Source organism: Triticum aestivum, chromosome 5B, assembly GCF_018294505.1.
Source record: "Triticum aestivum cultivar Chinese Spring chromosome 5B, IWGSC CS RefSeq v2.1, whole genome shotgun sequence".
Taxonomy (NCBI): Eukaryota; Viridiplantae; Streptophyta; class Magnoliopsida; order Poales; family Poaceae; genus Triticum; species Triticum aestivum.
In genome coordinates this window covers 472534233-472560122 of record NC_057807.1, presented here as the reverse complement: position 1 = coordinate 472560122, position 25890 = coordinate 472534233, and positions in this window count along the sequence as shown.

The following is a 25890-nucleotide window of genomic DNA, read 5'->3' as shown; positions in this document are numbered from 1 at the left end:
ACCCAACTCGCCATATCCTCATAAGCCCCCACCGGCCCGATGTCGCTCGCCATGTCCGCCATGCCCCCGCCCGTCCGCGGTAGGCGACACCGGAGGCGGTCACCGCCGGAACTAGTGTTTGGTTTTTCACCGGAAGGCAGACGGAGGGAGGAGGCATTCTATCTGTCTTTAGATGGCAATGCGGAGATCGAGGAGTTGTTGGAGCGCGACCGCCTGGCGGAGGAGCAGGAGTTGTTGGAGCACGACCGCCTGGCGGAGGAGCAACGTATAGACGATTTGCGCCGCCAGCGGGACATGGAGCAGCAGCACACCAATGCTCTGAGTCGCGAGCAGAGCGCCCGCAACTGGGCCGACTACGTGGAGGTCGGCACCCGGCAAATAGCCCTAGAGGCTGTCGGGCACGCACATGTTCGCGACGCTGATTTTTACTACCAGCTCGTCAAGTGGGTTTCCCGCTTGGAAGCCGAAGCTTTGGTGGACCACGCCGGCATGTAAAGGGAAAACGCGTGCGACCAACACGCCCTATCGCACCTCTTGCAAGTCTGAGGCGAGGCGCAGGACGCTGGTGCCGGCGTTTAGCGTGTACCACAGATGGCAGCCGACATCGTCTACTTAGCTAATAGTAAGTTAGTACTTGTATGCTACTAGAGTATTAGTGGGAGTAGATAGTTAACTTGGCTACGATGGTTGTCAACGTGGAAGTTCAGTACTCCATATGTGGATCAGACCTGTTACTTTGCTTTGAATGTTGAACTTTCCGTTTGAACGTATGAAATGGGCTGTTATTTTTCTAAATGGGTTGTATTTGTCCTCCACGGGTTTAGAGGCTGACTTGTGGGCCTACCAAGTTGACGCATACTCAATCAGGAGATGATTGTACGTGGAGAGGATAACAGCAGGTGTCGGTGTCAAAACAAGCGGATCTCGGGTAGGGGGTCCCGAACTGTGCGTCTAAGACTAATGGTAACAGGAGGCAGGGGACACGATGTTTACCCAGGTTCGGGCCCTCTCATTGGAGGTAATACCCTACTTCCTGCTTGATTGATCTTGATGATATGAGTATTACAAGAGTTGATCTACAACAAGATCATAGAGGCTAAACCCTAGAAGCTAGCCTATGATTATGATTGTTGTTGTCCTACGGACTAAACCCTCCGGTTTATATAGACACCGGAGGGGGCTAGGGTTACACAAAGTCGGTTACAGAGAAGGAGATCTACATATCCGAATCGCCAAGCTTGCCTTCCACGCAAAGGAGAGTCCCATCCGGACACGGGACGAAGTCTTCAATCTTGTATCTTCATAGTCCAACAGTCTGACCAAAGTATATAGTCCGGCTGTCTGGATACCCCCTAATCCAGGACTCCCTCAGTAGCCCATGAACCAGGCTTCAATGAAGATGAGTCCGGCGCACAGATTGTCTTCGGCATTGCAAGGCGGGTTCCTCCTCCGAATACTCCATAGAAGATTTCGAACACGAAAGTCGTGTCAGGCTCTGCAAAATAAATTCCACATACCAGCGTAGAGAGAACAATATTCCACAAATCTGATCTGCTGACAATTTTTTGTAGCGTGACATCACGCCACGGCTCGGTCATTATTCGAACCGTTTTTCACAACCAGCTACTGCACATATTGCGAGGCGGTTTCCTTGGCACATCTTGTCGAAGCAGAGATTGTGTCCCCTTATTTGCGGGATTCTCATCAATACGGGTGTGGGTAACCCAACCACGTTTGTTAACATGACTCCTTGACTTTAGGCAAGTTCCAAACAGTCACGCAGGGAACACTTGATATTCAGCCCCTTTATTAAGGGGCCAAGTTCTTATCTTTTTACACCCACGCTCGCTCCTCTCCTTCCCCTACCTCGAGTTCCAACACCCAAGGCTCGGGTTCAAGCTCTTCGGACCTTCAATCATGTCCGGATCCAACCTTCAAGGCCGGTGGTTGGCTTCCTCTGTCACAGAGGAGAACATCAAGAAGCTCACGGAGGCCAGGTATCTGACCGCTGATATCATGCATAGGCTGCCTGCTCAAGGGAAGGTTATCCCTACTCCTAATCCCAACGAAAGTGTCGTATTTGTTTCCCACTTCCTCCGAGGGTTAGGCTTTAGTCTTGATCCCTTTGTTAGGGGGCTCATGTTCTATTACGGGCTAGATTTCCATGATCTGGCTCTGGATTCCGTCCTTCACATCTCGTCGTTCATCGCCGTGTGTGAAGCCTTCCTCCACGTCACTCCACACTTCGGCATGTGGCTCAAGACCTTCAATGTGCGGCCAAAGATGATCAGTGGGCAACACACGGAGTGCGGAGGTGCTATAATAAGCAAAGGCATCGATGCCACCTGGCCCAAGGGTTCCTTTCCGGAGGTATCCGACTTACGGCAACGGGAGTGGTTCTACATCACAGCTCCCCGTGGCACAAAGTGGGCGGCCGCCCCTGCCTTCCGCTCGGGCCCTCCGCCTCAACTGGCGTCGTGGGTCAACAACGGACTGGACTAGGGGCTTGTTAATGACGTACCAACATTGCAAAGCCGCATTCAGGATCTTCTCGAGAGGGATGTCAGCCTTGTTAAAATAATTCAAGTAATGTTAGTCCCTCGGGTCCTGCCGTGCAAGCGTCAACCTCTCCGGATGTGGGAGTTCAATCCAGAAGGACCGCGGGCCATTCAGCACTTCTTCGGCATAACGCTCGAGGGGATGTATCGGTTATTTTTGGATCACGAATAGAGTGTCCGGACACCACCGAGGATGTGGGCTTGGACTGTCATCGTTCGGATACCCAAGTAAGTATCCCCACAACCAAACATGTTTTTTATGTTTTATCATAACATTTATCCCGAAAACTTCCCCCTGCCAGGAGTGGCTGAGAAAGGCGGAGAGGATCAGGTGTCCCGCCCCTCTTCCCGAAGGTTCGCCGGATCCCTTGTTAACCAGGATGCTTCAGCGCGCACCATATCTGGTGCCATCAGGGGAAGGCGATGGGAAGGATAGAGAAGCCGAGAGCGGGCTTCATATATTATACATCCAAGCCGGGGGAATTGATGTCTCCGAGAAGGAGGAGGATCGGGGAGGTGAATTGAACATCGCCTCCCCCCACAGGAAGAAAAGGGCCGCTTCTGAAGATTTGGATACGGAGGTTTCCAAACGAGGGAGGAAACCTTTTCTAGGAGGCCCTGCCCTGGAGGGCGTCCTCACCGTGCAGCGCCCGCAAGAGGGCCAGCCCCCACCGAGCTGTAAGTGAATAGAAATTATTTTGGTAAATATATCCTGTTTTATCTCTAAGAAAACAACCGAGGCCTACCCCTTGCAGTCCGGCTCGTAGCCCTTCTCAACAGAGCTCGTCTTCGGTGGATCTTCTTCCGGAGATGATGGAGAGCGAAACGCCTTCTCCTGCTTCTCTGCCCCATATGGGGTGGACGACCCCGAGGTGTCATCACGGAGGACTTCTCCTGATCCGCCAAGGCGAGAAGTTAACACTTCGGCCACCCAAAGCCCGTAGTATGCAGCTCCCAAGGAGAGCGATAGGAAGAGTTCGGGGGTGTCCGGCACAAAGCCAGACACACTGACGGATCTTCTGGAGCGAGCGGCTATCTCAGAGGTGCATCGTACCTTGATGGGTACAGTGTGTGACGGGATTTCTTCCGCCAATAGCGGGCTAAGTGAAGCTTTTACGAGCTTGCTCAAAGGCTTTGAGGTACACATAGTAATATATATATATATATATATATATATATATATATATTCGGCTATACCGCACACGCTAGGTGTGCTCCGTATAGATAGTAGCCCCTGAGACTCTGGTTGCCATCCAGATGTGGCAAACAGAGGATCATAATCCCAGGTAATGATCACACTACATTATGTGTAGGCGGCTGATGGTCCGGCGGCTAAGCAGACTGCAGATTTTGCCGAACTGAAGCGGCAGCTTGACGTGGCAGATGCCGATATCGTGCTTGTGAACAAGCGGCTTGACGAGGCACAGGGTATGTTACTTCGGATTGTCAGTGAATATTAAGAGGAGCATGGTGCTAGTATCTATAATATGTTTTATGACTGCAGATGGAGCTGCTGCCGTGGAGACCCTTCGGTCGGAGCTTGCCCGAGCCAAGGAGGAAGCCCGGATAAGTGATGTGGCCTCCCTAAAGGCGGTCGAGGAGTTGAGAGCCGAACAGGCTACTTGTTGCCAGAGCGAAGAAAAAATAGCCAATATTGCTATTGAGCTGAAGGAGGCCGCTGACCGATATGATCTCCTTGATAAGGAAAACCAGGCGAAAGCGGCTGACCTTAAGAAGGCCTTGGAAATAGCTCAGGAGACTCGCTCTAAGATCAGAGCGGTACGGGAGGAGCTTCGTCAAGCCGGAGATAATACAGCTGGGAAGCCCTTTTTGTTGCGGACGAAGTTCGGAGATCCGAAGTATGCCCCTCTGAATAAATTATGGAGTGCTGAGGATGCGTACTTGGACTTGGCCAAGAGTGCTGCTGATGCGACTGAATATTTCAAAGATCAGAAAGGTCATGAGGTAGAACGGTTGTTCTGGTCGCAGTTCAATGCTCCAAACGAACGAATGGCCGAGTGGGCCGAGCTCCATAGGTTATCTGGGCTTGCCATGAGGTCTGTCGTGGATCATCGTTGGCCGGAGGGACCAATGCCGGACAGTTATTTTGGTTTGGTGCAACAATTCCTTGGTGCTGTGTCACATATCGACGTTGTCAAGAGGTCGGCGTGCATACACTACAAAAAAATACACTTCTGTGATGATACGTGTTTGTCACAGTAGGTCACGTTTTCTGTCATGCATGTACATCCATGACAAATTTATGACAGAATCAAAATAGTCATACCTGTGATGTCGTAGAAGTGTTCCATGACATTACAAAAATTATCATCACGGAAGTGTCCACTTCCATGACGATAAATCGCGTGTCACAGAAGTGCTTTCGTCAAGGGTGACCGACACGTGGCATCCACCGTAACGGGACGCCTTTAAGCTATCGGGTCGGGTTTTGGATCCGATAACCCGTTAACAGCCCCGACCAATGGGGATTTTCCACGTGTAAAATCATCATTGGCTGGAGGAAACACATGTCGGCTCATCGTTGGGACAGATGTCATCCACTCATTGGACGGAAGGCGCTTATGATACGTCGACACGTGGCACGGCCCAACAGAGGCCCATTCTTGTGAAAAGGCCGGCCTGTTTGACTTGGTCAAAAGGTGGCGGGCCGGCCCATGGAAAGCCTGTTAACAGCATGTTCACATATAGCCCATTTACAGCCCGCTAACCCAAGGCCTGTTACGCCATATCCGAATTAGGCCCAGTAGCGTCATTTGGGCCATCCAATATGATTCCAGCCTGTTTCTTCTGGCGCATGTATGGCCCATGACGTCTTTTGGCCCATATGAGGCCCTATGTAACTCTTGGCCTATTAACGGCCCGTGGTGAAACTGGCCCGTAATGAACAGTGTATCACTTTACACCCATTAATGGCCCATGGTGAAACTGGCCCGTAATGAACAGTGTATCACTTTATACCCATTAACGGCCCATTATTCCGTTGGGCCATTTCCAGCCCATGTTATCTTTTGGCCTTCTTAGAGCCCATTTATTCTTGGGCTCATTTCTAGCATTCGTTTACTTACGGTCTGTTACTATCATTTTCTGCTTGTGGGCCAAATTCAGCCCGTGGTTACAGTCGGCCCGTTTGTGGTTCGTTAATACGTTGGGCCTTTTTCATAGCATCATCAAATACGGCCCATTAAAGATGGCCCGTTATGGTTGGCCCATGAACGGACGATTCCAACTCTAGCCCGTTTATGTCCATAATGCGGTCTGTTTGGCACATGTTTGGCCAATCGATCATACGGCCCGTATAAGGCCCATTGATGATACGGCCCGCAGAAGGCCCATTGTTTCTACGGCCCGTAGGAGGCCCATAGTTTCTACGGCCCATGGAAGGCCCACTGTTTCTACGGCCAATAGGAGGCCCAGTGTCACTACAGTAAATATTAGCCCATGGTTATTGTGGCCTACTTTTAAAAATAGGTTATTGCAGCCACTAGCAAACCGCGAAAAAGGAACTGCAATGACTACAAGCAAACAAATAAACAAGACAACAAGGAAATAAATAAGCAAGCAACTAACGCTAGGCTATCACGGCTATTACACATATTACATCCACTGGGCATCAAAGTTCACTACCAATGCAAATGTAGGGAACAAAGCAGCATATCGTATACACTGGTTGTCAAAGTTGGCGACCAGCGCAAATAAACACCGCAGCAAAACAAATCCAGAACTGAAACCACTTTAGAAGATCTCAAGAAACAATATCCTGGGTACCCATAATGCTGACAATATGCTTAGCAAGCTTATTAACTTTCTCTTGTTTGGCGCTTAAATCCTCCAGCGCTTGCTGTTGCACCAGAAAATATGCATCTGAATTCTGCAGGGACTTCCTCAGTCCTTCAGCTTCCTGTCGCAGCACATCTGATCGATGTCTTTCAACTTGAAGTTGAGACTCAAGAAGACGAACCGATTCAGGCAGCGAGTTCAAAGAGCTTGTGCCAGCAGTAGTGGCCAGTAACTCGAACACTACATCAAGACAGGACTTTTGGGTTCCCTCACTGTCGTCAAGATAGTTTTTATCAGCTTTCTTGGAGACCAACAGGGATGTCTCACTATCTTGAACCTTATCCGCATTACTTCCTTTACCGTTGGATAACGCGGTACTGTTCTCCAATATTTTGTCTGCATTCTAAAAGAGAAACAAGCAGACACATCACATGTTTACCATGTTGTATATGAAACTCATTTTGGTAAATGAGTTTAGCAGTAAAGTGGACAGGATAACAGCATGAAACAAACATATATCTATGTACCATGGTCACTTTATGGTCTATATCATTCTAGTTTTTGTTGCCAAATCAAGATAGAGACACAGTTCAAATAATATTTGTTCAAGACAAAGCAGAATAGACAGAATATAAGTGTGGGTAACTATAGAGCAATAACAACACTTGTAATGTGCATGACATGAGAACATAACTGTTTATTCAATTGAAACTGAAATCAACATAGAACAGGTTACAATAGCAAAACAGTTAAAGAAACAGGTTTAAAACATACCTGTTGCGCCATTGGAGTTTCAATTCCATCCTTCAAATTTGAAAATAGTTGGTATGAGTAAATACAGTAATGCAAGAGCAAAGGAGTATGAACCATAGCTACAGAACCTGACCTGAGAACAAATCTTCTTCTCCTTTAAGTGTTGAGTTGGGATTCGGAGTGGTGGTCCTCGTGCTTTGTGCACTGTAGTTCCCTTACTAACTGCTCGTGTTTGGGTGCTCTGTGGTGGAGACGGTGCTGTGTCAACTGGAACTGGGTTACTATCTTCCAGGGTTGGGGTTGGAAGGGGTGTAGCTGGTTCTCTGTCCAACTGGGTAGGGGTACAATCTGCGAGAGTCTGGGTTATGTGTGGTGGATCTGGTCCTTGGGCAAGTATAACCGTGGTTCTATCTGCATCAACTAGTAGCACTATCTTTTTTGAAGACCGTGTTGTTACTCCCTTAGATATTGCCATCACGCTCTCCAATTCATATGGCTGATAAACAAGAAAAGTAATTGAAAGTATAGAAATTGTATGATAGACAGGTGCAATGGATAGTGGGGAATAAAAGAGGGCATGAAATAATTCATATTTGTGTTGTCTAACCAAACAGGATAGCATGACACAATTTCACACATATGATGGCTAACTAAACAGGATAGCATGACACAATTTCACACTATGATGGCTAACTAAAAAAGATGGAAAGACATAGTTCAAAATATGAGACTATGTAAACATGATGACATGACATAACTATATAATGTGTTTATTAAATAGGTTGGCATGCCATAATGTACATACATTCATGGTTAGAATGCCATAATTCAAAATATGATGATTGTAAACACTAAACAGGATGAGATGATATAACTATATGATGTCTTTATTAAATGGGTGGCCATGCCATAATTCAGATAGATGATGTGTATGTACTATGTAAACATGATGGCATGATATAATTCAAATATATGATTTATATAGTAAGCAAGTAAGAAGATGGCAATCCATATATGATGTAAAAATTAAGCAATGCAAGACAACATGCATGACATGGGTAATATAACCCTGCTAAGTTTGAGCATAGACCTCAGGGGGGAAATAGGACTAGTCATCAGTCTGTGAATCCTCCTCTGAGGAGCTCTCTGTAACCAGCAAGATGTCTGCTTCAGCAGGTAGCATTGTCTGCTCTGAATACCTTATTTTCACTCCAGATACTTCCATCACCGCTTCAAATGGCTGATGCACAGGAAGAGTAGTTGAATATACAAACGTTGTCGACAAATGGAATACGTAATACAAAAAAATGATAGCATGATATAATTCACATACATGATGATTGGCTAAACAACATGGCATTGCATAATTCACATATATAATGCCTTTGCAACAAGATAGCATTGTATAATTCACATATATAATGTCTTACAACAAGATGGCAATGCATAATTCACATATATGGTAATTAGACACTGAACAGGTGGCATTCACACAAAGCATGTCTAAACTAATCAAATGACATAGCAATGCGAGACACCATACGCACGATATGAGCAACATAACCCTACCAAGTTAGAGCATACACCTCGGGGTGGGGGGGAATAGGACTGGTCATTTGTCTCTGAATCCTCCTCTGAGGAGCTATCCGTAACCAGCAGGATATGCGCTTCGTCAGATAGCATAGTCTGCTCTGAAGACCTTGTTTTCACTCCAGAATTTGCCATCACCATGTCAAATGGCTGATGCACACGAAGAGCAGTTGAATGTACTAACATTGTTGACAAATGTAATATGTAACGGAAAAAAGGGATGGCCTGATATAATTTACATGTAAGATGACTGGCTAAGCAGGATGGCATTGCGAAATTCACATATATGATGCCTGGCTAAACAAGATGGTGTTGCATAATTCACATAAACGATGAATAAACTAAAAGATGGCATTCGCACAAAGGATATCTAAACTAAGCAGATGACATATTTGATGTATAAAGTAAGCAATGCAAGACACCATATGCATGATATAACCAACATCAGCATGCCAAGTTAGAGCGAAGACCTCAGGGGGTAAATAGGAGTTGTCTTCTCCTTCTGAATCCCCCTCAGAACACATATCTTCCTCTCGATTACAATCCGAAATGCGTGGAGGGGGGCTGCCTTTGCGAAGGCTCGTCTCTTTTGCTCTACATGTTTAGTTCCATTGTTTACAATAACTGTCATGCATAGGAATAAAACATAGTGAGATTATGTAAGGAGTGCATGCAGAAATCCAGAGTGATGGTAGCAACCTGTGGATATACCCAAAACCAATAATAGCAGGCAGATAATGGCTTCAGTTAAAAAATACAGATAATGGCTTCTTTACTGTTTGTTTCCCACCCAACATGACACTCATAGTAGACACCGGAGATTAACCAGATAGTAGATAGATAATATTGATAGTGGCCCCGATATGTACCCCAAAACCATTTAAAAACTCAAGTTTGACCATTATTTTGGAGCTGACTCAGAGTCTAATCGGTGAACAGGACGATAAAGTAGCATGTAAAATTAAGCGATGCATAACGTAAGCAGACACGAAAGAGTGTGACCTCTCTTGTGGACCCGTGTAGTCCTCGAGGTCATCTGCTCGGTTGATGATGGTAATGCAGTTTTCATGGCTGCCAGCAGCGGGGAAGAAGATCTGAGGCGGCAAAATGTTGGAAATATGCCCTAGAGGCAATAATAAAAGCATTATTATTATATTTCCTTGTTCATGATAATTGTCTTTTATTCATGCTATAATTGTATTATCCGGAAATCTTAATACACGTGTGAATACATAGACCATAACATGTCCCTAGTGAGCCTTTAGTTGACTAGCTCGTTGGTCAACAGATAGTCATGGTTTCCTGACTATGGACATTAGATGTCATTGACAATGGGATCACATCATTAGGAGAATGATGTGATGGACAAGACCCAATCCTAAGCATAGCACAAGATCGTGTAGTTCATTTTGCTAGAGCTTTTTCAATGTTAAGTATCTCTTCCTTAGACCATGAGATCATGTAACTCCCGAATACCGTAGGAGTGCTTTGGGTGTACCAAACGTCATAACGTAACTGGGTGACTATAAAGGTGCACTACAGGTATCTCCGAAAGTGTCTTTTGGGTTGACACGGATCGAGACTGGGATTTGTCACTCCGTATGACGGAGAGGTATCTCTGGGCCCACTCGGTAATGCATCATCATAATGAGCTCAAAGTGACCAAGTGTTTGGTCACGGGATCATGCATTACGGTACGAGTAAAGTGACTTGCCTGTAACGAGACTGAACGAGGTATTGGGATACCGACGATCGAGTCTCAGGCTTGTAACGTACCACTTGACAAAGGGAATAGTATACGGGGTTGCTTGAATCCTCGACATCGTGGTTCATCCGATGACTTCATCGAGGAGCATGTGGGAGCCAACATGGGTATCCAGATCCCGCTGTTGGTTATTGATCTGAGAGCCGTCTCGGTCATGTCTGCGTGTCTCCCGAACCCGTAGGGTATACACACTTAAGGTTCGGTGACGCTAGGGTTATTAGGAAGACTTGTATGTGATTACCGAATGTTGTTCGGAGTCCCGGATGAGATCCCGAACGTCACGAGGAGTTCCGGAATGGTCCGGAGGTAAAGATTTATATATGGGAAGCTGTCATACGGACACCGGAAGGTTTCGGGGGGCATATCGGTATTGTACCGGGGCCATCGGAAGGGTTCCGGGGGTCCACCGGGAGGGGCCACCCCTCCCGGGGGGGCACATGGGCTGCGTGGGGCAGGAGCCAGCCCCTGGAGGGCTGGGCGCCCCCCCCCCCTTGGGCCCATGCGCCTAGGGTTGGGGGGGGGAACCCTAGAGGGGGCGCCCCCCTTGCTTGGGGGGCAAGTCCCCCCTCCCTGGCCGCCCCTCCTCCCTCTAGATCCCATCTAGAGGGGCCGGCCCCCCTTGCCCCTTCCCCTATAAATAGAGGGGTGAGGGGAGGGCTGAATATATAAGCCAAGGCGCAGCCCCTCCCCTCCCCAACACCTCTCCTCCTCTGTACGTGCTTGGCGAAGCCCTGTCGGAGTACTGCTGCACCAACAACACCACGCCGTCGTGCAGCCGTTGGAGCTGTCTTCCTCAACCTCTCCTTCCTCCTTGCTGGATCAAGACGGAGGAGACGTCGTCCGTACCGTATGTGTGTTGAACGCGGAGGTGTTGTCCGTTCAGCACTTGGTCATCGGTGATCTGAATCAGGGCGAGTACGACTCCATCATCACCATCCCCTTGAACGCTTCCGCACTCAATCTACAAGTGGTATGTAGATGCAAAATCACTCCCTTGACTCGTTGCTTAGATGAACTCATAGATGGATCTTGGTGAAACCGTAGGAAAATTTTTAATTTTCTGCAACGTTCCCCAATAGTGGCATCATGAGCTAGGTCTATGTGTAGTTCTCTATTGCACGAGTAGAACACAATTTATTTGTGGGCGTAGATCTTGTCAACTTGCTTGCCGCTACTAGTCTTATCTTGCTTCAGCGGTATTGTGGGATGAAGCGGCCCAGACCAACCTTACACGTACGCTTACGTGAGACCGGTTCCACCGACTAACATGCACTAGTTGCATAAGGTGGCTGGCGGGTGTCTGCCTCTCCCACTTTAGTTGAAGCGGATTCGATGAAAAGGGTCCTTATGAAGGGTAAATAGAAGTTGACAAGATCACATTGTGGTTATTTGTAGGTAAGAAAACGTTCTTGCTAGAACCCAATTGCAGCCACGTAAAAGATGCAACAACAATTAGAGGACGTCTAACTTGTTTTTGCAGCAATTGTCATGTGATGTGATATGGCCAGAAGTTGTGATGAATGATGAATGATATATTGTGATGTATGAGATCATGTTCTTGTAATAGGAATCACGACTTGCATGTCGATGAGTATGACAACCGGCAGGAGCCATACGAGTTGTCTTTATTTTTTGTATGACCTGCGTGTCATTGAAGAACGCCATGTAAATTACTTTACTTTATTGCTAAACGCGTTAGCCATAGAAGTAGAAGTAGTCATTGGCGTGACAACTTCATGAAGACACGATGATGGAGATCATGATGATGGAGATCATGGTGTCATGCCGGTGACGAAGATGATCATGGAGCCCCGAAGATGGAGATCGAAGGAGCTATATGATATTGGCCATATCATGTCACTATTATATAATTGCATGTGATGTTTATTATGTTTATGCATCTTGTTTACTTAGGACGACGGTAGTAAATAAGATGATCCCTTACAAAAATTTCAAGAAGTGTTCTCCCCTAACCGTGCACCGTTGCTAAAGTTCATCGTTTCGAAGCACCACGTGATGATCGGGTGTGATAGATCCTTACGTTCACATACAACGGGTGTAAGACAGTTTTACACATGCAAAACACTTAGGGTTAACTTGACGAGCCTAGCATGTATAGACATGGCCTCGGAACACGGAGACTGAAAGGTTGAACACGAGTCGTATGGAAGATACGATCAACATAAGAATGTTCACCGATGATGACTAGTCCGTCTCACGTGATGATCGGACACGGCCTAGTCGACTCGGATCGTGTAACACTTAGATGACTAGAGGGATGTCTAATCTGAGTGGGAGTTCATTATATTAATTTGATTAGATGAACTTAATTATCATGAACTTAGTCTTAAACCTTTGCAAAATATGTCTTGTAGATCAAATGGCCAACGCTCATGTCAACATGAACTTCAACGCGTTCCTAGAGAAAACCAAGCTGAAAGATGATGGCAGCAACTATACGGACTGGGTCCGGAACCTGAGGATCATCCTCATAGCTGCCAGGAAACAATATGTCCTAGAAGGACCGCTAGGTGACGCTCCCGTCCCAGAGAACCAAGACATTATGAATGCTTGGCAGTCTCGTGCTGATGATTACTCCCTCGTTCAGTGCGGCATGCTTTACAGCTTAGAACCGGGGCTCCAAAAGCGTTTTGAGCAACATGGAGCATATGAGATGTTCGAGGAGCTGAAACTAGTTTTCCAAGCTTATGCCCGGGTCGAGAGATATGAAGTCTTCGACAAGTTCTATAGTTGTAAGATGGAGGAAAATAGTTCTGTCAGTGAGAACATACTCAAAATGTCTGGGTTGCACAACCGCCTGTCCCAGCTGGACATTAACCTCCCGGATGAGGCGGTCATTGACAGAATCCTTCAGCCGCTCCCACCAAGCTACAAGAGCTTTGTGCTGAACTACAATATGCAGGGGATGGTGAAGACCATTCTTGAAGTATTTTCAATGCTGAAGTCAGCAGAGGTTGAAATCAAGAAAGAACATCAAGTGTTGATGGTCAATAAGACCACTAAGTTCAAGAAGGGCAAGGGTAAGAAGAACTTCAAGAAGGACGGCAAAGATGTTGCCGCACCCGGTAAGCCAGTTGCCGGGAAGAAGTCAAAGAATGGACCCAAGCCTGAGACTGAGTGCTTTTATTGCAAGGGGAAGGGTCACTGGAAGCGGAACTGCCCCAAATACTTAGCGGATAAGAAGGCCGGCAACACCAAAGGTATATTTGATATACATGTAATTGATGTGTACCTTACCAGTACTCGTAGTAACTCCTGGGTATTTGATACCGGTGCCGTTGCTCATATTTGTAACTCACAGCAGGAGCTGCGGAATAAGCGGAGACTGGCGAAGGACGAGGTGACAATGCGCGTCGGGAATGGTTCTAGGGTCGATGTGATCGCCGTCGGCACGCTACCTCTACATTTACCTACGGGATTAGTTTTGAACCTTAATAATTGTTATTTGGTGCCAAGTTTGAGCATGAACATTGTATCTGGATCTCGTTTAATACGAGATGGCTACTCATTTAAATCCGAGAATAATGGTTGTTCTATTTATATGAGAGATATGTTTTATGGTCATGCCCCGATGGTCAATGGTTTATTCTTAATGAATCTCGAGCGTAATACTACACATATTCATAGTGTGAATACCAAAAGATATAAAGTTGATAACGATAGTCCCACATACTTGTGGCACTGCCGCCTTGGTCACATTGGTGTCAAGCGCATGAAGAAGCTCCATGCTGATGGACTTTTAGAGTCTCTCGATTATGAATCATTTGACACATGCGAACCATGCCTCATGGGCAAAATGACCAAGACTCCGTTCTCCGGAACAATGGAGCGAGCAACCAACTTGTTGGATCATACATACCGATGTGTGCGGTCCAATGAGTGTTGAGGCTCGCGGAGGATATCGTTATGTTCTCACTCTCACAGATGACTTGAGTAGATATGGGTATGTCTACTTGATGAAACACAAGTCTGAGACCTTTGAAAAGTTCAAGGAATTTCAGAATGAAGTAGAGAATCAACGTGACCGAAAGATAAAATTCTTGCGATCGGATCGTGGAGGAGAATATTTAAGTCACGAATTTGGTACACACTTAAGAAAATTTGGAATCGTTTCACAACTCACGCCGCCTGGAACACCTCAGCGAAGCGGTGTGTCCGAACATCGTAATCGCACTCTATTGGATATGGTGCGATCTATGATGTCTCTTACCGACTTACCGCTATCATTTTGGGGATACGCTCTAGAGACAGCTACATTCACTTTAAATAGGGCACCGTCTAAATCCGTTGAGACGACACCGTATGAATTATGGTTTGGGAAGAAACCTAAGCTGTCGTTTCTAAAAGTTTGGGGATGCGATGCTTATGTCAAGAAACTTCAACCTGAAAAGCTCGAACCCAAGTCGGAAAAATGCGTCTTCATAGGATACCTAAAGAAACCATTGGGTATACCTTCTACTTAAGATCCGAGGGCAAGATCTTTGTTGCCAAGAACGGATCCTTTCTGGAAAAGGAGTTTCTCTCGAAAGAAGTAAGTGGGAGGAAAGTAGAACTCGATGAAATACTACCTCTTGAACAGGATAGTAGTGCAGCTCAGGAAAATGTTCCTATGATGCCTACACCACCTGAAGAGGAAAATAATGATGATGATCAAGGTACTTCGGATCAAGTTGCTACTGAACTTCGTAGGTCCACAAGGACACGTTCCGCACCAGAGTGGTACGACACCCCTGTCCTGGAAATCATGTTGTTAGACAACGATGAACCTTCGAACTATGAAGAAGCGATGGCGGGCCCAGATTCCAACAAATGGCTAGAAGCCATGAAATCCGAGATAGAATCCATGTATGAAAACAAAGTATGGACTTTGACTGACTTGCCCGATGATCGGCGAGCGATAGAAAACAAATGGATCTTTAAGAAGAAGACGAACGCGGATGGTAATGTCACCATCTATAAAGCTCGACTTGTCGCTAAGGGTTATCGGCAAGTTCAAGGAATTGACTACGATGAGACTTTCTCTCCCATAGCGAAGCTTAAGTCCGTCTGAATCATGTTAGCAATTGCCGCATACTATGATTATGAGATATGGTAGATGGACGTCAAAACGGCATTCCTTAACGGGCATCTTAAGGAAGAACTGTATATGATGCAGGCGGAGGGTTTTGTCGATCCTAAGAATGCTAACAAAGTATGCAAGCTCCAGCGATCCATTTATGGGCTGGTGCAAGCATCTCGGAGTTGGAACATTCGCTTTGATGAAATGATCAAAGCGTTTGGGTTTATGCAGACTTATGGAGAAGCCTGCGTTTACAAGAAAGTGAGTGGGAGCTCTGTAGCATTTCTCATATTATATGTAGATGACATACTTTTGATGGGAAATGATATATAATTCTTGGACAGCATTAAGGCCTACTTGAATAAGTGTTTTTCAATGAAGGACCTTGGAGAAGCTGCTTATATATTAGGCATCAAGATCTATAGAGATAGATCGAGACGCCTCATAGGTCTTTCACAAAGCACATACCTTGATAAGATTTTGAAGAAGTTCAAAATGGATCAGTCCAAGAAGGGGTTCTTGCCTGTATTGCAAGGTGTGAGATTGAGCTCGGCTCAATGCCCGACCACGGCAAAAGATAAAGAAGAGATGAGCGTCATCCCCTATGCCTCAGCCATAGGATCTATTATGTATGCCATGTTGTGTACCAGACCTGATGTAAACCTTGCCGTAAGTTTGGTAGGAAGGTACCAAAGTAATCCCGGCAAGGAACACTGGACAGCGGTCAAGAATATCCTAAAGTACCTGAAAAGGACGAAGGACATGTTTCTCGTTTATGGAGGTGACGAAGAGCTCGTCGTAAAGGGTTACGTCGACGCTAGCTTCGACACAGATCTGGATGACTCTAAGTCACAAACCGGATACGTGTATATGTTGAATGGTGGAGCAGTAAGCTGGTGCAGCTGCAAGCAGAGCGTCGTGGCGGGATCTACATGTGAAGCGGAGTACATGGCAGCCTCGGAGGCAGCGCATGAAGCAATTTGGGTGAAGGAGTTCATCACCGACCTAGGAGTCATACCCAATGCATCGGGGCCGATCAAACTCTTCTGTGACAACACTAGAGCTATTGCCCTTGCCAAGGAGCCCAGGTTTCACAAGAAGACCAGGCACATCAAGCGTCGTTTCAACTCCATCCGTGAAAATGTTCAAGATGGAGACATAGATATTTGCAAAGTACATACGGATCTGAATGCTGCAGATCCGTTGACTAAACCTCTCTCGCGAGCAAAACATGATCAAGACCAGAACTCTATGGGTGTTCGAGTCATCACAATGTAACTAGATTATTGACTCTAGTGCAAGTGGGAGACTGTTGGAAATATGCCCTAGAGGCAATAATAAAAGCATTATTATTATATTTCCTTGTTCATGATAATTGTCTTTTATTCATGCTATAATTGTATTATCCGGAAATCGTAATACACGTGTGAATACATAGACCATAACATGTCCCTAGTGAGCCTCTAGTTGACTAGCTCGTTGGTCAACAGATAGTCATGGTTTCCTGACTATGGACATTAGATGTCATTGACAACGGGATCACATCATTAGTAGAATGATGTGATGGACAAGACCCAATCCTAAGCATAGCACAAGATCGTGTAGTTCGTTTTGCTAGAGCTTTTTCAATGTTAAGTATCTCTTCCTTAGACCATGAGATCGTGTAACTCCCGGATACCGTAGGAGTGCTTTGGGTGTACCAAACGTCACAACGTAACTGGGTGACTATAAAGGTGCACTACAGGTATCTCCGAAAGTGTCTGTTGGGTTGACACGGATCGAGACTGGGATTTGTCACTCCGTATGACGGAGAGGTATCTCTGGGCCCACTCGGTAATGCATCATCATAATGAGCTCAAAGTGACCAAGTGTTTGGTCACGGGATCATGCATTACGGTACGAGTAAAGTGACTTGCCGGTAATGAGACTGAACGAGGTATTGGGATACCGACGATCGAGTCTCGGGCTTGTAACGTACCGCTTGACAAAGGGAATAGTATACGGGGTTGCTTGAATCCTCGACATCGTGGTTCATCCGATGACTTCATCGAGGAGCATGTGGGAGCCAACATGGGTATCCAGATCCCGCTGTTGGTTATTGATCTGAGAGCCGTCTCGGTCATGTCTGCGTGTCTCCCGAACCCGTAGGGTCTACACACTTAAGGTTCGGTGACGCTAGGGTTATTAGGAAGACTTGTATGTGATTACCGAATGTTGTTCAGAGTCCCAAATGAGATCCCGGACGTCACGAGGAGTTCCGGAATGGTCCGAAGGTAAAGATTTATATATGGGAAGCTGTCATACGGACACCGGAAGGTTTCGGGGGGCATATTGGTATTGTACCGGGGCCACCGGAAGGGTTCCGGGGGTCCACCGGGAGGGGCCACCCCTCCCGGGGGGCCACATGGGCTGCGTGGGGCAGGAGCCAGCCCCTGGAGGGCTGGGCGCCCCCCCCCCTTGGGCCCATGCGCCTAGGGTTGGGGGGGAACCCGAGAGGGGGCGCCCCCCTTGCTTGGGGGGCAAGTCCCCCCTCCCCGGCCGCCGCCCCCCCTCTAGATCCCATCTAGAGGGGCCGGCCCCCCTTGCCCCTTCCCCTATAAATAGAGCGGTGAGGGGAGGGCTGAATATACAAGCCAAGGCGCAGCCCCTCCCCTCCCCAACACCTCTCCTCCTCCGTACGTGCTTGGCGAAGCCCTGTCGGAGTACTGTTGCACCAACAACACCACGCCGTCGTGCTGCCCTTGGAGCTGTCTTCCTCAACCTCTCCTTCCTCCTTGCTGGATCAAGATGGAGGAGACGTGGTTCGTACCGTACATGTCTTGAACGCGGAGGTGTTGTCCGTTCAGCACTTGGTCATCGGTGATCTGAATCACGGCGAGTACGACTCCATCATCACCATCCCCTTGAACGCTTCCGCACTCGATCTACAAGTGGTATGTAGATGCAAACTCACTCCCTTGACTCGTTTCTTAGATGAACTCATAGATGGATCTTGGTGAAACCGTAGGAAAAATTTTAATTTTCTGCAACGTTCCCCAACACAAAAGACAGTCTAGAGGCGAGATCCCTGCTGTGCTGGACCCTTCTGTCGTTGGAGCAGCTGAGCTGGGGTGGACGACAGTGCAGCAGGAGCGGGACAAACCACGCAAGGTTTTCTTTGACAACTATCTATAAGAGAAGTAATTCTATAAGGGCTCGTTTGAATTGGAGGATTCCAACAATGCAGGGATAGGAAATAGACAGGAATAGGATAGCAATGCACATGCAAAACAGAGAATTTAAAAAACACAAGATTTCTGCCAATCTGGGTATTTGATTCACAACAATTGGAAGATCACAGGATGCAAAGAAGCATGGTGAGATTAAGTCAAACCACAAGAAAATGTACGGTTATAATGTTATGATGCTACTATCTCTTAGTCTTGTGCTTCGTGAATAGGAATTTGGAAAGGAGGACAAGTGAAAATTAAGATTCCTACATTTTTTATTTCAAGGAGACACTAAAGGAACAAATCTGTGTGCTCAGTAGACAATATATATAACATGTAGAGTAAAAAAAGAGATGCAACATGTGTACAACCTCTTTGGCGAAGCCATGTCGATCTCAGCGTGATTGGGTTGGCCGGTGAGGATGCTCCGGCTGACTTTGCTGTCGGAGGAGGGGAAGAAGATCTTAGGCGTCTGGAGATGGAGCTCGAGGTACTGCTCTGCTGTGATGGAGGGTTTCATCGTTGGAGCAGCTCCGGTGAGTTGTACGACGCCGAGGCTGAAGCAGGACAAGAGAGACAACAAACAATGTTAACCTGAGTGGAATTCTAATAGCATCTCCAATACAAGGCGTAAAATACATAACCACAAAGTGCTAGATGTAAAATACATCAGCCGCTCATCTCTGAACTTAACTGTCAAAACTGAACTTAACTGTCAAAACTGAATTTTGCTGTCGAAACTGAATTTTGCTGTCGAAACTGAACGCACTAGCAAGGTGAGGCTACACGTCAGTCGATTGACTTTTTCATCTCTGGTCAGTCGATTTTGCAGCCGTTGGATACGAAATCAAGGGCATGCGGTTCATCTTCAACCTCCACCCCCCCTCAGCCGCCAGCCACCACTGGCCAAACAGCAGCCCCCCGCCGCTTGCGGCCGGCGGTGCGCCGCCCCGCCCGCCCCGAAAACACTCCCCACCGCCTGTCCGTCGCCGCCTCGGCCATCCCTCTAGCCCTCCCCCCCCCCATGCCGAGCTTTTTCTCCGGCGATCCCCACGCCACCGCCCCACCAGCGCCCCGCCACCGCCGGCGACCACCGCCCACATCCTGAACCCTAAGATAGATAGTGGGGTACCTCTCCGGCAAGCCCCCCTCCCCGCTACGGCTGGTTCTTCCTTCACCCCGGTGAGCCCACCCCTTGAAAATTGACTGACCCAAAAGTCGATTCAGTCGACTGAAGTGTAGCCAAATCGGAGCAGCATCGCAAGCAAGAGCAAGAGCAAGAGAAGCAGCGCGAGCAAGAGCAATAGAAAGAGCAGACCAGGAAGGGGACCGAGAGCAAGAGCAGAGCAGCAGCACGAGCGAGAGCTAAAGCAGCAGCAGCCCCTACTGATGTGGACGTCACCGCTGAGGGAGCGACGCCGTGGAGGAAGTGGTCGGCGATGCCGCCATGGATGGAGCCGCGTCGTGTCAGCTCGGGACCGAGCGCCGGCAGCACCGTGAGATCGAATCAAGAAGAAAATGCGGCGATTAGTGTACAACCTCTTTGGTGGCGCCGATTAGGCCGCAACTTCATCCGAGGAAACGGTGATGATGATGCTCTTTCGGTGGTGCAGGTGAAGAAGGCGGTGTGGGAATGGAGGTGGCACGAAAGACGAGGGGAACGTCGGGGCAGCTCCTTGGAGGTGGAGGACGGGGTGGCTGAACCGCCGGGACGATGAGATCGACGACGGATCCTCACCCGGTACGGTGGATGAGGGACGTCGAGGTGTTGCTGTGGACGACATCATCGGCGAAGAGGCTACGACTGGGTGGCGGACGAAGCAGGGTGTGGGGTTTCGTCGCGGGTTTTGGCGGCCTCGGTGTACGAATGGGTGGGCGGATGGGATGGCAGTGGGGAACCATGGCTTAGAGACGCGCTTGTCCGAAATATGGGGTAAGTTACGAAAGTACCCCCCACCGATTTGAGGCAGTTCTTTTGGTTCAGGGGTGCCACGGGCATTTCGCGTGTCGGGATTTCACAGGAGGTGGTTGTTTTCGCGCGTGTTGTAATTTCGGAATAGCAAGGCGTGGGTTGAGATGGAGGGAGTTGTCGGAGCACAACGAGACAAAGATATATCTTAAATATTTCGAGCTAACAAGGCACGGGTTGAAATTTCCGGACAAGCCTAACGCGTACTGTACCAAATCAATGCGCACTACAAATGTCATTCAAAACTTTGAATTCATGTTATGTTCAATTAAAATATTTCGCTACGTGTATAATGCATGCAAGCTACTACTCAAATGAACGTTTTAGTGCATTCCAAACATATATACTACCGCTTCAATATGAACTAAATTTGAATAAGATCTACAGTAATGATTGTTGTGAAGTCAAAGCATTTGAATTCGTTTCTCTGTTTTAATAAGATCTACAATCATCATTATTGTCAAGTTAAACCATCATTTGTGTATTATCTTCACAGCACACCACATAATTAGTCTCGAGTTACATATGAACTATGTGTACTATATGAACTCGAACTAGATTTTTTGAATCCACTTTATTTTGATTTCAAATCACATTACATTTCTAGCTCTAGCTAGATCTTCATAATCTAAACCATGTCTCTTATGTATAATGTGTTTATCACATTATGTATGGTGCCCCGCCCCCTACGCCTACAAGTATTTAGATGTGAGTTGCAAACACCACACATTACCACAAATTCAAATAAAATGTGAGAATGTTCGATATATAGTATTGTTTAGATTGCTCGATATTTAGTTGTAAGCTGCAAATGCCACACATTATCACAAATTCAAATAAAATGTGAGATTGTTTGATGTATAGTATGGTTTAGATTGTTCGGTATTTAGCTGTGAGTTGCAAATGCCATGCATTATCACATTATGGTATAACATGTGCACAACATGTGTATCACCGCTATATTCATGCATGCAATGTTTAAAACACTATGATCTCCTATTCAAATATATGAATCCGCTTTCATATCAAATTATGATCTTTGTTAGTCTCTTACACCCACACAATCCTCTAACCTTTGTAGCTATCACTAACTTTCTCTCGTGCATGCACACGCCCTCCTCGCCCTCCCCCTCCCTCGGCATTCTATCCACCTGGCACATTCATTTTTTTCTTTAGGTCATTCTCCCAGAGTCTCCACAACTCCTTTCCGACACACACCGATCGATAAACCTCTCCAGCGATGCCTGCCTACAACATACACACACACCTTCAATCTCCTCCTTTATGTGTCCTTGCCTCGTGTCTCTCATACAGTCAGACACACATGTAAACTCTCGCCCCTGTTTTCATCGATCTCACAACCGCACACTCCTCCCCCTATCTAGCTAGTAGTTGGGCCTCTCGCACCACCTCCTAGCTCCATTCTCTCTGTCTATCCGTCTCACTGGGTCTTATTTGCCTCTAACAAATGGACGTACACCGACCGATCTCTCGCTATACATATAGCTAGCTAGGTCGTTATAACTCGTTTTTACCCACACGTCGATCGATCTACCTCATTAGTCGTGTCTCTCCCTTCCTCCGACAAACAACAATTGATCTACCGATCTAGTTAGGTTTGCTTACCAAACACATGGTTCCCCTTCATCATCCATGGATGCGTCCCGACAGATCTATCACGCACAGGCACACACAGAAACACATCCCCACTCTTATCGATAACATTGCAGTTCCACCCTCAGTTTTTCTAGTAGGCCTCTCCCAACATCTCCGAGAAGCAACTCCATCACCCATCCAGCACTCTACCCCTCTCCCTCCCTCTCCCTCCCGCTCTCTCTCCTCTCTCTCTCTGTCCCATCATATTTCCCGTCCTTCAGTTATGTATGGATGTCGACCGATCTCCCTCAAGACATAGTTGGGTCTCTCCTTCTCAACACATATACGAGTCGTTCTACCTCTATAGTTAGGCCTCTGCCTACCCCTCCCCCCACCCCCCTCCCCCCACACACACACCGATACATCGAGCGCTCTAGTCATGTCTCCCTTCCACACACAAACTTGACATGTGCCCTCTAACGTTCCGGTAGGCCAGTCGCGCTATATCTTTGACTTGCACACACACACAATTTCGATGGCTCTCTTCATCGATCTCGCACCCACCCACTTGATCCTCTCTTCGACTCTATCGATAGCTATGACCCCTCCCTCTCTTCTCGTGGATTGCCCGACCCTCTATGTATGATATGGATAGGCCTCCATTTCACACACATTGCATGCAAAATTTTGTTTGAGATGTCATCGACACATATTCCCACAAATAATTCACGAAATCAACCCCCACCCCACCCCCACCCCCACCCCAAAACAAAAAACACTCACGAACGCGGTTTGTATCTCTCACACACACCCACGTAGGTGGGGGACATGCACGAAGAGAAGAGGTGCATGCACGGTGCATGTACTCCCGTCTCTTTCCCAACCACACCCGCGCGGGTACACGGTGGAGCTCATTTCTGTATGAAAAAGGCAGCCCACATGGTAATTTGGCACGTGTACTGGTTGTCCACTTGGTGGAGGGAGGATCGTCTACCACGGGTGAACAAACAAATTGCGACTTGACGCGTTATGTTAAATTAAAAAAAGAGGCAAACCATGTGGGGCCTACCTTAGAGGCAAGGCTCTATACACTGGAGTACTTTTGATGTGTCCCGTCAACTCGCAGAACGAGGAGAAGCTTTCTTAGTACACCGTCTCCCCCGCCCACGGGCGTGGTGGCTCGCAGGATGAGGTGAAGCTTGCTCCGCCCTTACGCCCGCTCCCTCACCCATGCACGCGGTGGCTCGCAGGACGAGGAGAAAAAATTACTACTCCCTCCGTTTACTCCTCGTCCTTACTACCTTGGTTATAGAGATTATATCATATTGTTTGGAATATATATGTCCTTTACTAGATTTCAATATGAACTACTAGTACATACTCCAAACACTGATGTATATAGGCGTATTTTAGAGTGTAGATTCACTCATTTTGCTCCGTATGTACTACTACCTCTGTCCGGGTTTATTGGTCCCCATTGTATTTCGTGCCAAATTTTGACCATAGATTAAACTAAGCAAAATGTTCACGCATGTCACCAAACATTATATTTTTGAAAACTATGTTCAAATATGAATCCAATGAGATAATTTTTCTTGACATGCATTAACATTTTGTTAGTTAAATCTTTAGTCAAAATTTGGCACAAACTATAAAAGGGACCTATAAACCAGGACGGAGGTAGTAGCACTCTCCCTCGCCCCTCGACCCTCGCCCACGTGGTGGACATGGAGCAATTCATTCGGTATGATATAGCTAGAACGATATATACTGCACTACCATTATTGCTCGACTTCCCGAAGAGGTGAAGAGCCAATCGCAAGGTTAATATTTTGGAGAGAAGTTTACTCCTACACGCGCGAGTGCTCCACTATATACATAGTCAGGACGGGCTAGCCTACATGGTTGCTTGCTGGGGTTGCTCTCTTCACACTCTCTCGCACAAAATGACTGTGGCCACATCTCTAACATCCCGGTGGATCATGTCCGCTTGGGAAAGGGGTGGATGCTTAGTGTAGATGCGGTGGCCGTCGCCGACGGTGAAAACCCACTGTCGGCACGTCCCGAACAAGGGTCCCCGCCGTTCTCTCTCACAAAGCTAGGGAGGTTGCCTTCGTCCCTTGCTCACTGCCGTGACGTGGGCAGTTGCCGCCTCCCGCCGCCCTCCTCAAGGTTGAGCTATGTCCCTCAGGTAAAACTCCCTTTACAGCCGGCTTGCACCACTGCTCCAGCTGCCCACATCACTCCTTGTGGATATTTCTCTACTTCTTTGCCCCGCACATACCTGATACCTCTACTGGCTTTTTTTTGAGGGAAACCTCTACTGGCTTCTACGTACTGTATTTGTGATGAGTTTATGTCTCATCAACTAGTCCTAGTAATCTTATGCTAATCACGCTTCTTCAATTTCTTTGCCACAGGGATGCTCATCTCGATTTTGGTGAAACTGCACACAATGATCTGATGGTCAAAAGGTTGCAAACTTCATTTATTAGGAAGCTCGAACGTTGCCACCAAATTGAAGCCTGGTCAGGGTTCACGGTTCAAGGGCTAGGGACTACATGGATCATTTTTTCTTTAGCTGCCTCTGTTCCAAAATAAGTGTCAACTTTAGTAGTAGTACAACTTTGTACTAAAGTTTGCACAAAGTTGAGACACTTATTTTGGAACGGAGGGAGTACATATTTGCTATGATCTGTCAATCATTGAGATGCAATAGCATGCATGTTAGTCTCCTTTGTATTTGATGAAATGTTGCAACGGGCAACCTTGGACGCAAGATACATGTAACAGGAGCTGGAAGCTTCATAGCATTGTACAAATTTATCTCGCTGATAAATTACAGTACGTAGTACTATACTAGTACTTCCTCCATTCCTAAATATAAGTCTTTGTAGAGATTTCACCATGAACCACATGCGGATGTATATAGATGCATTTTAAGTGTAGATTCATTCATTTTGTTCTGTATGTAGTTCACCTAGTGGAATCTCTACAAAGACTTATCTACTAGTAATATCTAGCCCCCACTACTATGAATTTCTATCCTCTCCTTGAGCCACATCATCAAAATTGATGTAGCTTTTAGATGAAGTAAATCAGTCCATAATAGCCGTCTAATCTAGACGCTGAGAGGCTCCACACTAAGCCACATGCAAGCATGCAGAAATACCGTGGCACATGAATGTGAGTGGGTTTTAAATCACATCAACATGTCTGCATGCAAGCATGCACCGGTAGCATGCATGTAAGTGAGCTTTTAAGTCCCATTAACATGTCAAAAAGAAAATATAATCCCATTATGCAGTAGGAGTTGGCTGACATTGTTTCCTTACGTGGGATGATCTAAATGATGATGGGAGTTTATTTAGTTTGGCTACCACATTTGTCATGCGGTTATAGAGTTTTTTTAGTTCTATGAAAATGATAATTTTGCGCAGAGAGATATACCGTTGTTCCGCGGCAACGCGCGGGGACTCATCTAGTAATATTTAGGAACGAAGGGAGTACTATGTAAAGAGTTAGGTGTCACACGGTGATAGTGTGAGGTGGGCCATGTAATCACTGAGCCT